The following is a 9745-nucleotide window of genomic DNA, read 5'->3' as shown; positions in this document are numbered from 1 at the left end:
TCAAGTTATTTTGGTCAGAGTATTTATCAGCATCGGGAAAAGAAATGAAGACAGGTGGAAGGATTTTGTCTTTTCAGGGGGTGAATTTCTGGTCATATATTGCTTAGGCCTTATCCTTGAAATAATGCTTTTTTTGAATAAAATGTGTAGTTTCCAAAAGGAGAATCAAGTAGTCCTGAAAGTAAAAATCTTCAGGGACTTGGTACAACTCAAAGGACTAACTCAGTAATATATAATTTATGCTTGTGTTTGCACCTGGGGAGGATCATGTGGCATAGTTGTCTTTACTCAGTTTGCATCCCTCAGAGATGAGGACTTGCATGCATGCGTGTGTGTGTGTGTGTGTGTGTGTGTGTGTGTGTGCGCGTGCGCGCGTGCACATGGAGTTTGGATCTCAGTATGTTTACATGTAGGCTCACCCCACCACTCCAGCTAGAGTTTATTACACTTAAGTACTGAACACAGTGATCAATCTGAGACCAAAAGTAGATTTTTAGTTTTTCCATTATAACAGTACTGATATAGATATGATAGGATGAAATGGTAGATTATTGAATCTACTTTTAAAGAGCAACAACTTGCTTAAAATGTTTTACATTGCTATGGATTTTAGTTTATTGATACAAATTAAAAGTTAATTTTCTTATACTATATATATATATTTCTACTCTTGTTTAAGGTATTATGTTTAAGCAACACATTAAAATTGTAATGTATAATTAAGAAATACAGATTAATTAGTCATCTATGATAATCACGCTTATAGTTATGTTAGTTAATTTTTTTAGGTATACATAGATATATTTCAGTTAGGTAGGTGATCTTCAAACACTTCAAAGACCTACAGAATATGACATTTAAAATGTTTTAAAAACTTAGACTTTCCTGGACAGTGAGACACATCTGCTCCTGGCAGCACCAATTACTTCAAGGCGAATGATGGGCATTGAATAAACTCATTATAGAGTTTGATTTCTTTGTAGCAAAAGTTAGCCACTGGGCAAAAAAGTACCCTTGCGTCAACTGATTGACAGTATGTTGTATAAACTGGACATTCAGGACCCATAGGAAGGTGAACACTGAACTTTGCAAGGTGAGATGGTCCTTCAGGTTCCTGTTTTGCAGAGGAGACTGCCAGATAGTCTACAAGACAAGGAAAAAAATGACTGAAAGACTAGTCCTATAGGCTGAAGATGGATGCCCCAACGTTACAGAGGAACTTTGAGTGACTGTTCAGGCAGCCAGCTGTCTCTGTCATTCTAGATTTTGGAAGTTGCTCTTCCTGTTTACTTAGGTAATATTATATCCTTCTGGGGTCTTTGATGTAGTTGAAGACTAGATAGTTATAGTTATAATTTTCCTTGGTTATGATAAAAGATAAATTAGATATGAAAATTTACACTCACAGATATAAGATAGATGATGAGTATTTTCTTTATTTTTGCCCAGTACAAATAGATTAGATATTATAACTGTAATTCTTTGGTAACTGTTCTATTATATGGAATTTTACTGTGTTAAAGTTAAAACTTTCCTTTTTGATTAGATAGAAAAGGGGGAGTGCTGGGGGATGTCTTTATGTATGTAGTGAATATATATTGTTCCCATTGGTTAATAAATGGACTGCTTTGGCCTATGGCAAGGCAGCTTATAGACAAGTGGGAAATCCAGCACAGAGACAGGAAGGAGAAAGGCAGAGGTGGAGGAGACGCCGTCCCGCTGTCAAGTGAACAGCATGTAATGGCACACAGGGAAAGCCATGGAACACGTGGTGACATATCGATTAATAGAAATGGTCTGAGTTTAGTTAAAAGAGCTAGTTAGCAAGAAAATTGAGTCATAGGCCATGACCATGCAATTCGAATTGATATAAGCCTCTGTGTTTACTTGTCCAAGTGGCTGAGGGATGGTCAGGACACAGGAAAACTTTTGACTACACAGTACTGCTATGAATTATCTTTTATAAATATTTTTTACACCTTGTAGGCTTTTCTAGTTCTAGTGATACGTAATTAGATGAATTACTGGGTTATACCGAAAAGAATAGCTAATTTTAGCAAGTGTTGTCAAATTGTTCAGCAAAATTATTTTGTCCCAGAAATCTTCATAATAGAATTCTTGTTTCAACTGTTACACAGGCAATATAGTTGATGTCCATTTTAGAGGGTTGCTTAATTTGTATTGTTTTCTCATTGTTGGACATTGAACATCTTTTAATGTATTGATTGTTCATTTAATGTTTTCTTCTCTGAATTTTAAGGTTTTCTATTTCGATTGTTCATATATATATATATATATATATATGTATATTTTTTTGCTATATTTTATTGTGGATTTCCTTCTTAATGAATTGTAGATATTTCTCCTATTAGCTGCTCTCATTGTTACATGTAGTATAAATACATTTTCTACTTTGTTTACTGTCTTTACATCTTGTTTATGAAGTCTTTTGAGCGTAAGTTTTAAGTTTCAATGCGAAATTTATTAGTTTCTTTTTTCTTTATGCTTCCTTTTTCTATTATTTAATTTTAATATATTTTATAATTTTTTCATTTTATTTATGTGCGTGTGTGCGTGCGTGCGTGTGTGTGTGTGTGTGTGTGTGATGTGTGTGATGTGTGTGTAATGAGTGGAGGTCAGAGGACAACTTGTGGGAATTGGTTCTCTCCTTCTACTGTGTCAATTTAGATACTAAACTCAGGTTTTCAGGCTTGAACAAGTATCTTTACCCATTGACTCTTTTCACTAGTCCCTGTTACTTATTTTTCAAATGTGTCTTATAGACCTTAAATGTTTTGATGTCAATTGAATTGAAACAAACACAGAATTGTCTAACCCCCACCCTACCTATTGAAGGCTTCACTGTGTAAACTGTTGTTTTTGCTATGATATCCTCATAAATGGTTGTATATTTGCTTTATAAGCCTGAATTTTCTATATATTCATAGTTTGGGAACATATTTTAAGTCTATAAGCTACAATTCTGTCATAAAGATACTAAATAAGTTTCATTGTTAGTAAATAAAAGAGAACAGGTATTCGATCATTGGGTGTGTATTGCTGCCTGGGGAACCAGCCTCCAGCAGCTCAGGGCTCAAAAGGAATCTACAGCATCAGCACATACTGAGACTTTTCTATTTGATGGGGTTGGGGAAAAAGACACTCACACACTCTCTTGATGGTTTCCTTTAGACCTTTTCTTTATTTTTTTGCATTCTCTATTTTCCTTCTCTTATTGATGTCTTCCTTCTAACTGTATCCTCATTGTTGATGTTTCCCTTCTAGTTCCTTCTAACTCTCTTTGTTGATATTTTCTTTCTAACTCATTTTAACTCTCTCATTCTTGATGTTTTCCTTCTAGCTCATTTTAACTCTATCTTTATTTTTTTTCTTACAGCTTATATACCCCAGCAAAATCTTTCAAGCAATATAAAAATTACAGTGTGGTTACATTCTGTTTTTCAAGTGAATGATTACAATGAATACAAAACAAACAGTAAAAAACAGCACGTTTTCCATATCCCTTACATGATTAAACATTTTACGTATTACAGGTAGAAAACAAATTATCCCAAGAACCCACATATATTCATATACAAGCAACTTGTAGATTAACTTTGTGAGCAAGAAAGATACTCTTCTTAGTGATGTCTTTTACTGGCAGGCTGCATTTTGCAGTTATAAAGAAAGGGCCAATTACTTTATTACTTATCTTGAAAGGTAACCTTATAAGGAATCTTAAAGGAATCACAAACCTAAACTTTTATATATGAAAAAAAATCAGTTAGCTCTACTTTAAATCTTTAGTGTTCATACCCACTCATCAATTGTTTTTTATATTAGGAGATTGAGGGCAGAAATGGATATAAGGAATTAATCATCACCTTTGGTCATCAACCAATCTTAGCAAGAAAAGTTTGTCAGTAATAATAATTAGGCTGCTGCTGGGCAGTAGTGGCGCATGCCTTTAATCCTAGCACCTGGGAGGCAGAGGCAGGCAGATCTATGTGAGTTCAAGGCTAGCCTGGGCTACAGAGTGAGTTCCAGGAAAGGTGCAGAGAAACCCTGTCTTGAAAAACAAGAAAACAAAAAACAAAAAAAACAACAAAAAAAATTGGGCTGCTTTGTTCTTGTTCCCTGACCTTAAAGAGTTTGCATTCAACTAACTATGTACTTTTCTAAAACTTTGGATTATCTTGTTTCTTTTTTTTTTTTTTTATCTCAAAGCTATTTGACAAAAATATCTTATTCTAAGTTATTCTCAAAGTTTTGTTTTACCTATTATGTACTCTGAAACCTGTGAACACATCTCCCAACATTAAGGTTAAAAAAAATTTAAGCTAGCTGCGCTACTGGGCTTCAGTTGTTTTTCTTAATCATTAACCAAAGCCACAGTCTATATGGCTCCTCAAAAGAAACTCATGTGTTCTAGCACTGTGACACTTCCTTGTATTTATTTTTATTCATCAAAACTCTGTATAAACTAACATTATTATTTTCAATTAGACAGTACAGCTTAGAAAGAAATCATCTTCATAATAATCCATAGGTAAAAAATGGGATGTTTCCATGAGATAAACATACTACATTACAGGCAGTGTAGATCTCCCCATACCCAGTCACACCATGCCAGATACCAGAGAAAGATAGCAGCAGCAAACATGTAAAGGCACAGCAGATGCAAAAGACATTCCGGGGTCTGTGGTTTTGGGGCCTTGCTTGTCTGAGATTGACCCATCAGAGAGTTTCTTCCTGGTGGGCTACCATCTTGAATTTTAATTGCCACATGCTGCTTATCTGACACAGCCACTGGCTGGTATGTGCTGTCTTAGATTGTGTCTTAGTTAGAGTTTCTATTGCTGTGTAGAGACTCCATGACTAGAGCTACTCTTATAAAGGAAAACATTTAATTGGGGTGGCTAACTTACAATTGCAGAGGTCAGTTCATTATCATCATGCCCGGGAGCATGGCAGCGTGCAGGCAGACATGGTGCTGGAGAAGAAGCTGAGAGTCCTCCATCTTGCAGGTAACAGGATGTGGACTGAGACAATGGGTGGTATCCTGAACATAGGAAACCTCAAAGCCCATCTTTGTGGTGGCATACTTCCCCCAACAAAGCCATACACACTCTAGCCTTTTAAAGCCACATATCCTAATAGTGCCACTCCCTTTGAGATTATGATGGCCAGTTACATTCAAACATTCTACTACCTGGCCCACATAACCTTGTAACAATATCATAATGCAAAATGCATTTAGTACAATTTCAAAAGTCTCCATAGTCTACCACAGTCTCAACAATGTTTTAAAATCCAAAGTTCAAAGTCTCTTCTGAGATTTGTGCAATATCTTAAATATAATCACCTGTAAAAATCAAAATCAAAAAGCAGATCACATACTTCCAATGTATAATATCACAGGATATACATTACCATTCCAAAATGCAGGGAAGGGAGCATAGTGAGGAAATACTGGACCAGAGCAAGACCAAAAACCATGTGGGTAAACTCCAAACTTTGCATCTCCATGTCTGATGTCAAAAAGCTCTTCAGATCTCTACCTCTGTTCAGCTTTGTTGACATCAACACACTTTTTTTTTTCTTGAGTTGGTCCCAGTCCCTGTTAATAGCTCTTTTTGGCAGGTATCCCATGACTCTGGCATCTCTGACATCTTGGATTCTCCTAGGCAATCCAGGCTTCAACTTCACAGCTTCATGCCTTGGTCTCTCTAGTTCTTCATTTCAAGGACACCCCTGACTCATGCCTGGCTTCAACAGCTTTCCTTAGACGCAGAGGCAAATTCCATATCCTGTTTCTTCTATCCTTAACTCTCAAGCCAAAACCATATGCCAAAGCTGCTAAGTTGTGCTGCTTGCTAGGGCTGGAGCATGGCCCCCTCGTTCAATTACATCTTTACCAACTTTTTGTTTTTGACCTTCACTGCCTAAGCTTGACTGTCCTGAAACTGGATCTGTAGACAAAGCTGGCCTCAAATTCAGAGATCTATCAGCCTCTGCCTTCCCAGTACTGAGATTGAAGGTGTGCACCACCACATCTGGCTCTAAGCTTTTCTTTAATTCCTTTCACAAGTAGCTGGGTGGGATCTTGCTCTGAGGATACCACTCCCTTTATTCCATTTCTTAATCTGTTTCCCTCCTTGAACACAGAACTTAGCTTTTTCTCTCTTTGATCTCTTAATCTTTTTCCCTCCTTGAACACAGAACACTTTTTCTCTCTTTTTCTCCTCAGATATTTTTCCATGCTCAGTTTACTCCTTTTCATTATACATCATCAGAGTTACCACTAATAACCACACAACAGAGTATTTACTAGGCTGTTTTGAGATTTCCTCTGCCAAAAGAATGAATACCCGAGAAGGAATTACAGAGAAGAATTTCTTATTTTGGCCCATGGTTTCAGGAATTGTGGCCCATGATTGTTTGGTTCCATATGCTTGGGCAGGATATTGCAGTGGTGTGAGCTTATGTCTGACTAGAGTTGTTCAATTTGTGGCTAATCTGGAAGGAGAGGGAAGGGACTTTTAAGTGTTCAGCCTGGCCTTTTTTCTTTTTTGTTTTATTTTATGAAGCCATTTGTCATAGGATAGGATAGTACCTTCACATTCAGGTGGGTCTTCCCTGCCTGGAAATGTTTTCACAGACACACCCAGAGATATGTCTCACTAATCTCTGAGGTGCTGTTCTTTAAGCCAGTCAATTTGATGCTCAGATTTAGCCATCACATCCCCAAATGGCAAGTGAACTCCTCTGTAAGTTGATAAAATAATATCAATAAGGCAAGTTCTTCATATTTAGGTAATAGTGTTTAAGAAAGGAACTTGGGGGTATATATTTGTTTCATAGTATAAAGAAATAGTCACACTTCCAATGCTTTTCAAATGTTAGTGACTAGTATTGTGTTTGATAGTAAAGAGTTGTCTAATAGCTTTTCCATGAAATCAAAACCTCTTGAAACTGAAAAGAAAAACTTTACTCTCAATCTTTCTGTGAAAATGAAGTTGGAATGTTTAATAATTCAAAGGAAAAATACATACAGTTGGGAAGTTTCACTTGGAAATAATAAGAATTAATTTTTATATTAGAGTGATTTTAGACATAAGAAAATATGTAATACAATCTTAGAGAAAGTGAATTCTGGTAAAAGAAATATATAAATAATAGTAATCTTTAACTTATTTAGCCCCTATTTCCTACCATATATTTAAATTTATAAATATGTTTTATCTGATTTGAATTTAACTGTTGTTATTTTTCTTGTGTAATAGACTACTTTAGAGAAAAATAGGAGTGCTAACCAAGTAGATGGTAAATATTTGACTTTATTGATATTTACAACTAAGTCTATCCACTAAAGTTCCGAGCATAATTGAAATAATAAAACTGGTATTATAATATTAAAATATGTTAATCTTAAATACAGAATATAGTTTAAGTAAAATATGCATCCGATATGAGGCATATACCTGTAATCCTGGCTTGAGACGTGGAGGCAGGGTTATGAGTTCAAGGACAGGTGTGGGCTACATGCCTTTCTCACTCAAGATACAACAACAAAATTCTATCTGTTCCAAAAAATGAATATTGGATTTTTGCCTTGTATTTATGAAGCCCGTGCTCTGTATAGTTTTAGTGTTTTATGAGTGATTAATTTTATTTATTTATTTTTTTTATTTTTTATTTTTTGGTTTTTCGAGACAGGGTTTCTCTGTGTAGCTTTGCGCCTTTCCTGGAACTCACTTGGTAGCTCAGGCTGGCCTCGAACTCACAGAGATCCGCCTGGCTCTGCCTCCCGAGTGCTGGGATTAAAGGCGTGCGCCACCACCGCCCAGCTAATTTTATTTTTTTGTATATAATGTTCTGTTTTATTGCAACAGGTTTGGAAGTAGTGTAGGTAGGTGAGATTTCTCTTTACTAAATGAAGACATTAAGTAGCTTCCTAATTAATTATTCTATGAATAAGAATGCACTAAATGAAACCAGGCCCATAACTTCCTCTTGGTATAATGTTTTCTCCTACTGGACATTTTCAAAATCAGGGATATTTGGGTTTTTCTTACCCACAGTATATTTTCTTTGGTTATCTTGTTTTGTTGTGATTCCATTGCTTTTGAATAAAAAATGAGCTATTGTTGCTTTTGACCATTGGTTTGAAGGTTAAGATGACTACAACTTGATCTAAATGACATTTTTGGATTATACTGTGTATATTTATTAATATGATACATTTTACAATGTCAAAATTAAAAAAATACTTATATGACTAATACTTGTGAAATGAGGGTGAAAGTCACAGTGACTGATGAACAAACAGAACCTTCTTTCTTTTTCTTTTGAAGATCAGCCTCAATCAAGCTAGTTCCTAGGAACCTTAAGAACCATAAAGAAATTTTACTGTTTCTCCATTGTGTTTTTTTGGAATTATCATTTTTTAAAAAGTCATCTTTTAGGGAATTATTTTAAGTTGAGTTAAAGGTAACTAGCCAGATGTGGTGGCACAAGCCTGTAAGCCCAACACTTGGGAGGAGGAGGCAAAACTTGAACATATAGCTGATTTGAAATTAGTCCCTCCTCAACAAAAAACAACCTGTGAGGCCAACTAAAGAAAAACCCCAAAGAAGAAAGACATATGAATAAAATGTCCCTTGTATATTATATAGGGCTATATCTATGTCGTCTAATCTTGGTTGTCAACTTGACACACCTGGGAAGAGGGAGCCTCAGTAGAATTACTTTTATCAGATTGGCCTGTGAGCGTGTCAGTGATGCATCTTCTTGATTGCTAATTGATGTGGGAGGGACCAGCCCACTATGGGCAGTACCATCCCTAGACAGGTGGGCCTGGGCAATATAAGAAAGGTAACTAAATGTGAGCCGGGGGGGGGGGGGGGCAAACCGCTAGGCAGCATTCCTGCATCGATTTTGCTTCAAGCTCCTGCTTTGAGTTCTTGCTTTAGCTTTCCTCTATGATGGACTGTAACCCATAAGCCAAGTAAGTCCTGAATTTGTTCTTGGGCCTGGTGCCTATCACAGTGAGAGAAACAGAACTAGAACAATGTCCTCCCTATCTGGATATACACAAGAATTAAGAAATGAGAATTTGGCGATATTAGAAAGGAATATAATGGTTTTTTTTTTTTTTTTTTTGGTTTTTCGAGACAGGGTTTCTCTGTGTAGCTTTGCGCCTTTCCTGGAACTCACTTGGTAGCCCAGGCTGGCCTCGAACTCACAGAGATCCGCCTGGCTCTGCCTCCCGAGTGCTGGGATTAAAGGCGTGCGCCACCACCGCCCGGCGGAATATAATGTTTTTTTTAAGCTACTCTTAATAGTAATATAGAATCCATTAACTCACACAAAAGGTTCCATGACTTGCCTATTTGTCTTGAGTTATTCAGGCTGCTGTAAGAAATATACTATCACTTGTGTGTGTATATACTCAAATGACATATATTTCTGACAGTTCTGTGGCCTCGAAAGCCCAACTCAAGATGCTGGACAATCTATGGTTTGTGACTGCCTTCTTACCCTCTCAGATAGCAAAGAGCATGCAGGAAGCAAACTTTGTTGGGCTTCTTTTAAAAAAGGACCAGGACCTTCTCAGAGGTTTTCCTTACAAATATCATCATTTAGAGGACTAGGTTTCACCAAATGTTTATGAAGGTTCAGGTGTTCTATTCATATTGTTTTAATAGTAGAAATAAGTTATTCAAAATCTTGTTTAAAAGGC

The sequence above is a fragment of the Peromyscus eremicus genome, chromosome 4, assembly GCF_949786415.1.
Source record: "Peromyscus eremicus chromosome 4, PerEre_H2_v1, whole genome shotgun sequence".
NCBI classification, from domain to species: Eukaryota; Metazoa; Chordata; class Mammalia; order Rodentia; family Cricetidae; genus Peromyscus; species Peromyscus eremicus.
The sequence above is the reverse complement of the archived record's forward strand: the minus strand, read 5'-3'. Positions refer to the sequence as shown.